Genomic DNA, 13,319 nt, shown 5'->3' with positions numbered 1-13,319 from the left:
GAAAGGGGGTAGGATTATGGGGTAACATCTCTCAGAGTCCATAGCAGTAAAACAAATGAAAACAAAAAACACCAACAAGATAAACATTAGAAATATTACAAGGAACGAGGTACTGCTTGCCAAGTATTAAGCCACCTGAATGAGTTTAAACTCCTTGTATAGTGTTGGAAACTTTTAAATTTATAATTACAGCATAAAAAATTGGTGAAGAAATGTTTTTTAAATAAAAGATAGTGAGGCTTGAAGAGCTGAATGGAAAAAAAGCCAAGTACTCCAGTCTGGACTAGCAAGTGAGAGAAAGGACACACTTCACTGGGAAAAGAAATGCATTTTAAATAGGGTTATCATGCTTTCATACGGAGTTAGATGATATTTACAAAATTATCCTGGATGAAATCACCTAGACCATTTTTCATCCTCTCTGGATACACTGGTAGGTTTGGATACCCTCAGGTTTCTTAGATGGTATTCGTGGGTTTTCCCTGTCCTAAGACTGAGGCCAGGTAGACAGCCCTCACCTCTTTCCCACCCAAATAATCCAAAGAGTCCAACTGTATTTCTCACCTGTGAGAAACCTGCCTTTTGGAGCATACAGCTCTCTCCTACATCCCCAGCAACGACTCGTATTACGGATACAGTCAGAGTTAACTTAAGAGCTCTTTGGATTGTTAAAGGAAATGCTGATAAGTGAATGGAGGATGTTGTTGTAAGTAGAGAGAATGACATTTATTTTAAAAGAATATGATTTGTTTAAGTGGATTTAGCTCTTGAGGTCATCTGTCAGATTTTAAAAATACCATTTGCAAATTTTTCAAATGATACTTTTGAAGCATAAATACTGTTGCTCTGAGTTTATTACCACTGTGCAGGGAACTGAACAAGCCCTTTGATGTTCACTAGTTTTCCTGGCCTGATCTTTCTCTAAGCCCTTTCCCTGACACAATGCTGCAAAGGAAAATGCGGAAGTTTTGACATTAAAAATTAAACAAAAATCCCATTATATTTTATTTATTGTGAATTGGAAGTGAGAGGATGGGGACTGCTGCGCATTGTGCCCCATGCTAGCAGTGTCAGAAGAATTATGTCACTTTTCAGCAAAGCAGAATTATTTGGTTTCAAAGTGCCATTTGCAATTAGACCTTTCCTTTTAAAAGTAATTCCCAGTGTGTGTAGGCAAGATCAGCTGCTTGCTTTGTGTGAATTCTCAGACTGCAGAGCTACTTTCCCCTCAGTCTGATTTCTTTTGAAAAGGCCTATTTCTTTATACTGAATTCATCCATTTCCATTGTAAATGTAGTACAAAACATAATTACTTTATAAGAGCTGGAAATTCAGAATGGCCTTATTTAGAAGGCAGAAGCCTTGGGATTGTTGTCAATTTGTAAAAAGTTATGACTGTGTTGCTGTGATCTGTCAGACTAGCAATAGGAATATTGTTACACATGCTTTGAAGAATAACTATGAGAATCTAATCCTGGATTACTGTAGTGCTCATGGGTCCCAAATTAAATCAGTAAAAGTGGCTTAATCTTTCCTCTTCATTTTCAGAAGCGACAAAGATATTTAAAAGGTTTCTACCTATTAGTTTTCAGTGGTGGAGGATAATGTGATGCAGATGAGGTGAAAGGGGATTTTTGTTTGTTGTTGTGAATTAGCAAGAATGGCATGTAAAGGATAGATTTTAAAGATGATAGAAATAGCTGTGGGGGTTCTTGGAAGAGGAAAAAGAAGAGAAGTCAGAGGATGATCTGAAGGACTATAGAGGCAGAGGGGAAAACATAGACACAGCAGTGAGTAGAAACTGAGGAAGCAGCCAGAGCAGTGGAATATAATTAAAGGCAGAAAATGAGAGCCTTTGGGTGAGTTTTCTCAACAGACAGAAAAACATTAAAATATTTGGAAAAAAGGGGGGAGAAAAAGAAGTGCAAATCAAAGTGTGAAGATGGCAAATCAAGGGAATGATAGCTGCATCCCATGGACAGCAAAAAATTTTGTCGGTGGAGAGGACATCAGCATGCTGGCAGAAAAGTTGCAGAGGCAAAAGCAACTGCACAGGAGCCAGAGCAAAAGGAAGAACTATGGGAGGTGAAGATGGATCAGAGCGACAGCCAGAGCGGTCTTGGCAAGAGCAAACAATGTCTGAATTTCCTTCTGCAGCTCTGTGAATGAGAGAGGAGCAGAAAGTACCCCGTGTGGTGTCTGTAATAGGGCTTTTCACATTGCTTTATAAACCATTCTCATAACCAGGCTTTGAAAATGTGTTTCTAAATGGAACTACAACAGGCTGAGGTGTAAAACAGGCTGGAAATACATACTCTGTAGTGATAATCAAGGGGGATGCTTCAGAGTCTCTTTTCATTAACTATGGAAGGACAAAAAAGGAGAATCTTCATTAAACATACAGAAGGACATGCAGCTGTCAGGACTTACCAGGAGATTGTATAATATGATCAGAATCACGGAAGAAAAAAGGAGAGAAAAAGACATCATAGAAGAAAAAGCCTAAAAATTAGGACACATTTCAATGAGAAAAAATCCTGGTGCACACTTTTTAGGTAGCTATAATGAGCTACCATGTAGGAAAGATTTGATGTTCAGAGAGAATCTCAATCTTCTGAATGGTTCTTGCTAGCAAAATTCTTAAATAAGTGTCTACAAGGAGAAAATCTAGAGATCAGCCCAGTTTTCTTCTCTCCCTTGTACTTTTACTTCATGATTTTCACCAGCATTTAAAAAATACAATGGTTTTATCATTTATTGATGCAACCTGATATCATCTTGTCTTTCCCTAACCACACCAGAGCTAGGTGTGAAAGCATGTTTCAGCTATTTACTCTTGCAAAATCCATCTCCTCTGGAAAACATGAAAATTAATCATGAGCAATCCAAGAACAGCAAGGTCAAGCTGTGTCCTTAAGAACATGCCTTTAATAGTTTAAGGATTTTTGTAAATCAGACTGACAGCTGGACTCACCCATGTATTTTTTCTTAAAAGCCCAGTCACTTTGTATATGTTAAATTCTATGTAAAGGATCAATAACTGTAATGACCAGAAAGTACCTGGCTCTCTTGTTCCTAGCAGAGGTCTGTAATGCCTTTCTAACAGCCCTTTAAGTCCTGCTGTTCTGCGTTGGAAAAATAAATTTAACTGGTGCCAGTTTAACTACTGTTCATATATAATGGTGGGATTTATTCTTCAAGGACAAGATTTTTATGTTGGATGATATCTTTCCCCAGAAAATCTCTATGGCCAGAAACCATGGGAAACATTGCAGAGCCCTCTCAATCCAGCTCATTCCCCAGGATCTCTCATCTCGTTGCTGAGGTAAGGTTTAACTGGAATTAAAAATGAGGCCCGTTCCCTCTTGCAGTCTTGACAAGGTTTGAGATGCCAATCTGAGTGGGGATCCAGGTGCCACAGCCAGAGCACATCCTGGATCCTTGAGAGTCAGCAGAGGCTGATAATCACATTTGGTTTGTGTATTAGTTGCTGATATCTATTTGCACTAAAAACAACAAACACAAATAATTTTGAACTACCAAAAATTTTCAGGTTCTGCACCATCTGCACGTACCAACCCCACCTAAAGCATGCATCTTTAGTTCTGTTGCAGTAGCATAGAAATCATTGCTCCTAAATGTAACATCCCATCTTTTAAACATGGACCTAACTTACTTAGTGTAATGTATGTCCCAAAGGCAATTGATCCGAGGGTTTCCAAGACCTGCAGCTTGTCCTTAACTTCTGCAAACTCCCTGAAATTTCCCTGTTTCCTTGTGCTCCTGGGAAACCTCTGAACATTTTCATAGATGCCATTGAAGTATGAAAGTAAGTTGGTATTTCCCTGGCAGTCAGTTATTCCACACACACACAAAATTCCATAATTATCTGTCACGGGGTTTCACGTCAGCATTTGGCATTTGCCAATGGAAGAGAGGGGAAAGTATGTTTAATGAACCACTAGTCTTACTTGATAGACCAGCTCTTACGTATCCTTATTTTCTGCATGAATGGAACAAGGGAACAAAGATTTCAGAAAAAAGAAACAGGAAACAAAACACTGAGTTATTTCCTTCCTGCTGATAATTCTCTAAATACACTGATTTAAATGATGTTCATGGGGATATAGGTGGAAGTTTTTTTCCTTGCATGTTGGTAGATAATTCTATTCAAGCTTTTAAATAAAACTTAAAAATAGATGCATAAGGATTAATGTATGCACTCAGAAACATGAAGTTCGTTTGGAAAAGTGCAAGTAAGAAGACTTCAAATAATCTGCTTGTTTGTTTTTAAAAGCCTTTTTACATTGTGTTCCCCTAATGACTGCTAAAAAGAAGTTGCTTTAAAAGCGGGAGCAGCAGGGGAAGGCGGATGAGCTCCCACATGTAGATTGCACATTCCTCATATGGGGGATTTATAGTTTACAAAGAACGGTGCAGAAAACACCACTGGGTACAGATGTGTGTGTATTAAATCCAAGTTCTATGTTAACAAAATGACTATTTAAAGCCCTTTCTTTCCACTGGGCTTTTACAGAACAAAAAACGGTTGACAACTGTGGACAAAAAGCCCTGAGCACTCTGTGTTTGTCAAATTGCCTCTTTAGTGACTGCATTAGGAAATCAGAAGCACAAGAAAAATTCAAATTGCTTCAGGCTTTTGTGTTGAAACTTCTTTAACCAGAGGCCTTATTTGACCTTCACAATACACACATCTTTCATTAACCTGATGATCTGAAGACACACTGTCAGGTTTGTTTTGGGACAAAGAAACAATAAGAGGAAGGAATTAAGGGAAAGTAACCCATTAAGACTCATCTCTTATCTCTGTAGGTAACATTTAACTGTTTCTGCAGTGACTCATACCCTATATTTTCACAACTGTGAAAAATTATATTATCTGTGCAACTTTAACTTAGCATCTGTATAGATGGGTTTTGTCTTCTGGTTGTTCTTTATTTTCTCATAATCCATTATCTTTATTAGTTAAAATAATTGCTTTATTGCTATAATATGAAGAGGTAAGTTAATAGAAACATTGGTCAAATTCCAGGTTACAATTTAAATCTGTAAGTGAAATGGATGTGATTGAAAAATCCGTAGTGAATAAGCCTTTCTCTATTTATTCTTTGGGAATTCACTTGTCATTCATGACAGTCGCAGATGGCTCCTGGACTAGAGGCACTGGTCTAAATAAAATGTGTTGGAAAGAAATTAATGGGTAAAAGAAAAACACTTCACTAAATAATTTAATCATGCATTGGGGATGAAAATGAGAGTTTTCAGCTCCTGCAGGAAAAAATATAAGCCTCTTAATTTAGGCACAGATCTCCAGGTTATGGGAGGCCAAGAATCCATAAACATTATTTCATTTTTCCCTTGTGTGAATGAAAGCTGGAACAGCGAACAGAAGTTGACCCCTATTGCTCCCTCTATCATCAGGATTCTTTTTGAATCAAGTTTCTTTAATCTTACAGACAACAGGGAGGAAAGTTCATCATCAGCCCTGAGAAAGACAAACATATTAATACTATACACACTATGCTATATAATAATATTGTATAGTGAATGTATTATGCATGGTATGCATACATAAATGCTAATATATACTGCATATGAAAGGAAAGGTTCTCTTGATTGATCTAAAGAATCTACAATGGCTTTCATCCAACAAATGAATGACTGTGTGGAAAACAAGAGGTAGGTGTGAGCAAAAGGCGATTACACATACGATGCCGTACTGCTGCCTGGACATACAAATTAAGACTAGAAATTTCATAGGTGTTTGAGGACACAAGAAGTAAGGATAATCTTACCAAATTTAGAAACTAATTTATATTCACTAGATAGTCAGTGGAGAGAAAGTGGCATATTTTAATTTGTCCCAGCAAAGGAATCTTACTTAGGTTGGATTAAATGCTTCCGTATAGTACCTGTCTCTTTCTGTTGCCAATAAAGAGCTATTGAGTGAGGAGATTATAAGCAAACATGTAGAAACATGTGGCCACAGCTAGTGAGATGAATCCCACCAGAGGAGTCATAGGTCCACAGCAGTGGGCTGTGGTTATGCTGCTATCAGTAGAGGGGATTTCGAATGAACTCACGACAGATCCTCGGTAAGTGAATGATAGCATACTGAATTAATACTAATGAAACATTACTAACCCATGTATCTACTCAATATGAATTATTATAAACTTTTTATAGGTAATTCCATTAGACATAAACTGTTGTCCAAGTCCGAGTCTAAGATTGGACCTAGCCACACCTAGGCTCCATCAGGAGTTTAGAAAATAAGGGGGTCCACTCTGAACCTCATGACTCAACAGGAGGGTCTTCCTTATCCTGTTCATCTCTGCTCAGTGTGAATCATTCCAACTCAATTTTCTTTTGTATGTTTCCTCCATGCATTTATTAATAAGGTAAACCTTGCCATCAAACTTATTGAACCTTGGTAAACCACTGTTAAACTTTGTAAAATTACCGAAAATTTATTGATCTCTGTCAACTTATTATTTTACCTCAATAAAATATATTGTTGCTTCTCTCTTCTGAGTGACAGTCCGTGACAGTCAGTAAGTTCCAAAACTTACTGGAGAGCACATAAGCTTATGACTACCCATTCTTATAATCTTTCCTTGGCATCTGCTGTCAACAGCTACTGGCATCAAGGTGCTGAGCTAAAAGTATCAATGGAGGCATTCTCATGCCCTTACTGTGTGCAAAGAGAGTGGTGTTTTACTTAAATGTGATACCTGAGATGTATGCATCCAGAGTATACATACCTTCTATCTTGAGTTTGGAAAGGAATATCTGAAGCAGTCAGAGATACCTGAAGAAAAAGCTCAAATCTCAGCAGACTGCAGAGCCTCAGTAAGTGAAGGGACCATGACCCATAAGGGCACTAAGCAGTTGCTCCTCACCTCCTTCCCTATTCTGCTCTCTTCTTTAAGGATGACTTCATGACGTTAGAAGGATCACAGAGACTGAGGAAATAAAGCATTTTCTGAGCCACTAGTGGAACTTTGCAGTAAATCAGATTCTCCAGGATAAAACTTTTAATGTCAGGATTTATTCATTTAGAGTTCCCTGTACTTGAAGCACAGATCATCCAGGGACAGGAGCTCTTGAAGCAAGTGTACCATGGGCAATTGGAAATAATACGTTATTTTATTGAGATGCTACTCAAGCATTTCAGCTCAAATATATCTAAAGTTCATTAAAGTTTAAAGTTAAAGATACAATAATGTATCCAACCCTTGTGCAGGCTGTGTGGGAATCACAATAAAGCCAGCTTACTCAGCTCTGGACTAGGTAAGAGACCATGAACATCAGCAGCATGGCTCTGTATGACTCCTATGGCAATTTCAAAACCAGCACTGATTGAAGCTGGGAAGAAAGACATCCAGTATTCCCCTCTATCACTGTGACTGCCTTACACACTGCCTTAAAATGGATGGGAGAGTCTATGTTCAAAACCAGAGCTATTCCTTTGAGGCAAAGGGCTGGAGTTTTCAAGAGAGGGTAGGCTCTTTGTCAGCACCTGCAGCATCACTTTTTCAGAGATTACCACTGTCAGCTGGAAGTGACTGCCCAGGGATGGAGACTGGCTGTGCTGAAACTAAGCCCATTGCAGTGGGAAGTAAAACAATTTCACTGACCATCTTCACTGATGCACAGTAACCTTCTGTGATGGTTTAAACACGAGGCATTTTAGTTCACGTTATGAAAAATCAAGGAGCATCTGCAATTACTACAGCTCAGCTGAGAGCGGCTAATGTCACTACACATGCCACTTGGTTTCTTGCAATTGTGTCATCCTTAGGGGTATCATTTTTACTCAGTTCTGGGTCAATATCTAGATTTAAACTCATTGGAAAAGAGAGAGCAGGAGAAAAAGTACAGGGAAGAAAGTTATCTGGTAGTTAGCTGTACTAGGGTTTTCCTCAGAGCCTTCTGGCAGGTGCCAGCTACTGGGGCATGTAAGGCTGTATCCTAGGGTATAGTGCTGGAGTTTACAGACATGCAATCTTCTTGACAATCATTATTTACAGTAATTTAAAATGCAATTGAAAGTCCAATGAAAACATTTTTGTAGAAAGCAGATAACTAAGCAATTTTCTTTCCCAAGGTTGCATCTTAAACCTTTTGTCCATCTATTTTCTCTTTGAACTGCTGTGAGCAGACTGAAGGAAAGACTGTTAGTTCAGGCTGGCTGTTCGAGCCCTGGTGAGTGCAAGGTGACTCGGGGGAAGGCAGATCAGGTTGGGGTCTGCGGAGCTGAAACCAAGAGATTGCCTGTCTGTGTTGTGAGGGCAGGGGAGAGAGCAGATAGAGGTTTGTCGTCTGCAAGCAGAAAAATAGCAGAAATAGGCAAGTCTTCACAGCCTATTCAGTATTTTTGACCTCTTGAAAACCTTGAGCATCTTTTTGTGGTGTGTTAATTGTGAAAATGCCTAAGCTGGCTCAGGGTTTGGGTTGCAATGGGCACAGCCGTGTAGCAGCCACGTTGCAGTGAATTTTATGATGCTGATCCACAGCCAGGCCACACTCTGACTGGGCAGGCTCAGGGAGGGCTCCCCTTGCATCACTTTAACCTCCCAGAAATATCCACTGTCTGAGTGCAGGCTCAGGGACAAGGAGGAGCATTTGACCCAGGCTGACCAACAGGATTATTTCATACCATGAATGTCACATTCAATATAATCTGCCCTGGTGCCCGACCCCTGAGGCCTTCCCTTCTTCCTGAAGCCATTGCGCTGGCAGTGTCCGCCATTTGCTGTCCCTGCTGGGAGTGCACAGCTTCCCCCTGATAAAATTGGCTGAGTATAATTCTTGTATATCTTACATCAGTATCGGCATTAATACTGGTTCTTTAGTATAATTGTTAATTATTTAGTCTTAGTCTAATAAATCTACTTATATTTCAACCCTTGTGTTTCATTGTGTTCACTGATTCCCCTTTCCAGGTGGGGAGAGTTCATCAGGTGATAGAATAATTGTCTAAATGACAACAGATTGTTACAGGTTTTCTCAAACCATAACATCCCCTCACGTTTTATACCTTGTCATATGAGAATTTATTCTCTTGACTCACTGAGCCACTACCAACATCTTGGCAATGACACCACTCTGTTCTTGCTTTTCTTACCTTGTGTGGATTCAGCTCACAGCCCTGATCACCCTTCGATAACCATTTTTGTGGTCAAACTGAGACAAAATCTCACAGCCCTGTTGCACCAAGGTAGGCTGCGAGTCCCAGGCAGCCCATGCCAGTCATGAAGGTGGCAGGGGTTTAACTTGCAGGAGGAGAGGATGGTGGCAAATGGAGAGGACCATGCCAGGTCCCAGCTGCATGGCCTAGGCAGGCTCCATTCCCACCGGATAGTCCTTAGTGACAGCTCTGGGTGAGATGCTTTGGGGAGCAGCAGCCCAGTGCTGGTGTATGGTGTGTATGAAAGGTGACGTACACTGTCAGCTGTAAGAGCTGCATCGTGCGCCAGGCTGTGCTCCTGCAAGGACTCAGCAGTGTAAAATATGGTGCTCAAATGCAAGTCATCCTGAGTACATGTGCAGGTTCCCTGCCGTATGCCTCAGGACTCTCTTCAGTTACCACCAATCCTCTCTTTCTGTGTAGTAGCCCTGATCCATTCTTTTTCCCCCAGAGGGCCGTAGTGTGATCAGGGCTCATGAGCATTCTTGGGAGAGAAAGAGGGGGGACTAATACAGCTTTGTAGAGGCTTCTTTGCTTTTTAGGATTAGAGAGTCCAAAAATAGAATAACACAGATCATGAAAACTGTTATAAAAATATTAATCTTTGTCCTCTCCATCAGAACTGTCATCATATAAAGTGCCATCCATCTAGATTAAAATCAGAAGCTCCATGCTTTTAAAATGTTGTGATATCCCCAGTTGTTATACCCTGAAACCAGTTTATTCATTTAGGGAGAGCACAGTCCCCTATGCATAATGGTGCTGCTGAGAGCTGTAACTTCACAGCAAATGCCTCTGAATTCTGCTTTCTTCTAGGAGGGATTCCCAGCAAGACAGTTGACTTAATTTGTTTCACACAGGTTGAATTCTGGCAAATACTGCAAAATCCTCAAATTCCGTTTTAAGGTGTTTTATAGCATTTGTTTTTGGCTAGCCTATGGGATTGCTTTTTGCTTTTTTGTGCATATAAGGAAAACAGTGGAAAAGGAAAAAAAGGCGAGAGGTTGTTTTTGAAGGCTCATGTTGAAGTATTTTTCTTTCAAAAAACCAAATGTTAAAGTTGTTATCATTAGGTAGCGTTCCACAAGTGTACAAACCTAGTTACACAAAGTTAAATGAATGAGCAATTTATATCTTCCTTACCACGGATCTGAGAGCCTGAATTCCCCATGCAAGGTGTTGCATGCACAGTTTATGACTGCAGAGGCTTCTTGGCAGCATCTCTCAGAAACATCGTCTCTCATTTTTCCCCTCCTACGTCTCCTGCTAACTAAATGCTCTTTAATAGTAACGCTGGCAACCCTGCTATGGTTATGGTTCAACAGTATATATGGGTCTCTGGCCAAATATGAATCAAAAGGTACATAGTTACGACCAGCAGTGAATTTAAAACAGTTTTTCCAAAGGTTAGTTGGTAACTAACATGAAGTCCTTTGTATGTATGTAAGCCTACATGCATTGATAGATACTCAGCAATATCCAGCAATAGATATTCAGACACCCATTAGACAATCCTGGCTACAAGAAGAGAGGTAAAAAGCTAACCCCCTTTGAAATAATTTACCAAAAGAGTGCAATGCTGCTAAGGAAAGAGTAAGACTGCAATTAATTATCAGTATTGTTGTTGTCTGTCCCACCTTTCATAGCCAACACAGGTTTTAAAAGTCTTGAATAGAGATGCTTGTTATCACTTCAAGATCAGTTTAACACTAAAGAGTTTTTTTAGCCTCTTCTTTTTTTTTTAACATTAGATAATCTTCAGTGCAACCCAGAGCAGGTGCCAGAGGACAAGGTCACTTCCCACAGCATGTCCCATCAGGTAGCACAGTGTGGCAGGAGGGTGACACTCACCAATCTGAAGCAGTGGCCAGCGATGAGAGCACTGTAACAGGGAAACAGAGAAAGTCATGGGGTTGCTAACGGATGTGGCTGTGGCTGTGTTTTGGCAATATAAAAGATCTCATTTAACAGAAACCAAATATACAAATATCAGTCCCCAGATATAACAAAAATATGTTTATCTGACGATTCCCACAGCACTGAGAAGTAGTCACTTCCTGTGCTACACCAGAAAAGACTTTCTCACTTTATGGGGTGACAAAATCCTGGAGCTTGAAGCCTGCTCTACTGAGATGAGCAATTAGATGAAATTAGTCTGATAATTAAGTTCATACAGCAACTACTAAGCATGATCCTGTGCCCAGTGAAGAATTTGTGGTTTAGTTACATTTATTATAAATCCAAATATCCCGTCTAGAACATAAGCTAATTTATACTGCTATCTGTTACAGGCATGTTCATCCTTTTAGTCAATGAACGTTTGAGAGCAGCTGTTTGATTTAGTCTTGGAGAAAGGTTTTCATGGATCAGAGAGTAATATTCAGCCCCTCTGTGAAAGACATTCCAGGCCTATGTATTTAGGTCATTTTACTTGAAAAGAATGTATTGTCCAAGAGTCTCTGAGCAAAAAGCCAGCCTGTGTAAACTGAAGAAGCGTTTCTGACTTCAACGGGGCTACGACCATTTACCAGGGACTGGTCCTCAATATCCAGTCTGGAGTTATAATCTTTGCAAACACTACATCAGAGACAGTTTTGTGGTTGGGTTTTTAGACTAATGTTAGACATAACTCCCATGGTCATGATCTTTTTACTGATCTTCTAAGAGGCATTCGATTTCCCTTTTTCAGGAGAAATCTCTCTGTGTGTTTATCAGAACAGCAGATGACACCCACCTCTTCTTTCCTTTTGAAAACAACCCGCAAGGAATAGGCATCACCTCTGTACAAACTAGCACCAGGTTACTTTTTTTTTTTAAATTTAAATTCCTAAATGAAGACATATCTTTATTTCCAGAGTTATTTCTGCATAACCAACAAAAAAAGTAAAATGCAAGAAAATCATAGTCTGTATCATATCTGGTTTTTTATCATCCTCTCTCTCCTTTAGCTCATTTCTGAATGAAAACCAGCAGAATGGAAATAAAATGTAAAAGAATATATATAAATGCATCATGGGAAAATAAAGTCTTTCACAAATATTTAGAATGGTGTTTATTTTATGGCTTTAATACTTGGTAAAAATAGCCCCCAAAACTGAGTGCATGTGGAAAAAATGCAAACTGTGCTCTGCGCCTTCAAAATGTAATTGTGTTAATGTCACATACAAAGCCAGAGCAGCACACTGCAAAAACAGATTTGTTTGTATAATCAGACTGGGTAGCAAGAGGCTATACCTTGAAGATTTGCCATAGAGTAAATGCTGCCATGTAAAGTCCTATTTTTACATTCTTCTGACACCCCAACATGTTCAACAGTTGTCTGTTGTGTTTGGCCACTAATACCATGTTCTGAATTACAGACTATATATCACTTCTTTAACTACTGGGTTAATACATTTTGTGAAAAGCTATCTTATATTTTGTTTGTCAAGGCTTCCATATAAACACAAACATCCTCTGCATTTTTTCCTCTCAGCCTTATCTCTTAAAATAATGGCAAACTTGCCATCTCTCCTTGGAAGAGATCTCAGTTTTGAGGGGGTTCAGAGCTGTGAGTGAGGGGGATATGTTGCAAATGCAGGCTCTGGGTGTAATTACAATAGTAATCACCTGTCACTTATGTAAGTAGGCAACAACCATCTTTGGTTTACATAGTTCTGAACACATGGAAGAGGCCTTAGGAAACAAAAAAAATGCAATCTTCAAAATAATTTGCAAAATAGACGTCCATGTGTAACGAGGAAAGAGGAGCTGCCCTCAGCAGAGTGAGCTCTCCCCAGCTTGCCTATGGTAAGACCTGTAACTATTGACACAAGAGAAACATGCTTGCATTTACTGAAATATTAGTCGTGTTCTGTTTAATCCTTTCATCATTCTTTTTTTGGCCTTTCTTTTTTCCTTTGCTGCCTTTCCATGGAAACATAACACAGTCTATTGTTTTGTTTAATTTTTGTCATTTGCTTTTCTTCTATTGACCTCCTCTAATATGTGCCTGATTCTATTTTTTTTCAGACAAGTTAATGATTCAGGAAGAGGAAAGACATTTTCAGGGCAGCTCGGATATAAATGATAAACTGTAAGTCACATTTGTTTGCACATGGATAGT

The sequence above is a fragment of the Calidris pugnax genome, unplaced genomic scaffold (assembly GCF_001431845.1).
Source record: "Calidris pugnax isolate Ruff unplaced genomic scaffold, ASM143184v1 scaffold54, whole genome shotgun sequence".
NCBI lineage: Eukaryota > Metazoa > Chordata > Aves > Charadriiformes > Scolopacidae > Calidris > Calidris pugnax.
This window is presented reverse-complemented; position numbering follows the sequence as displayed.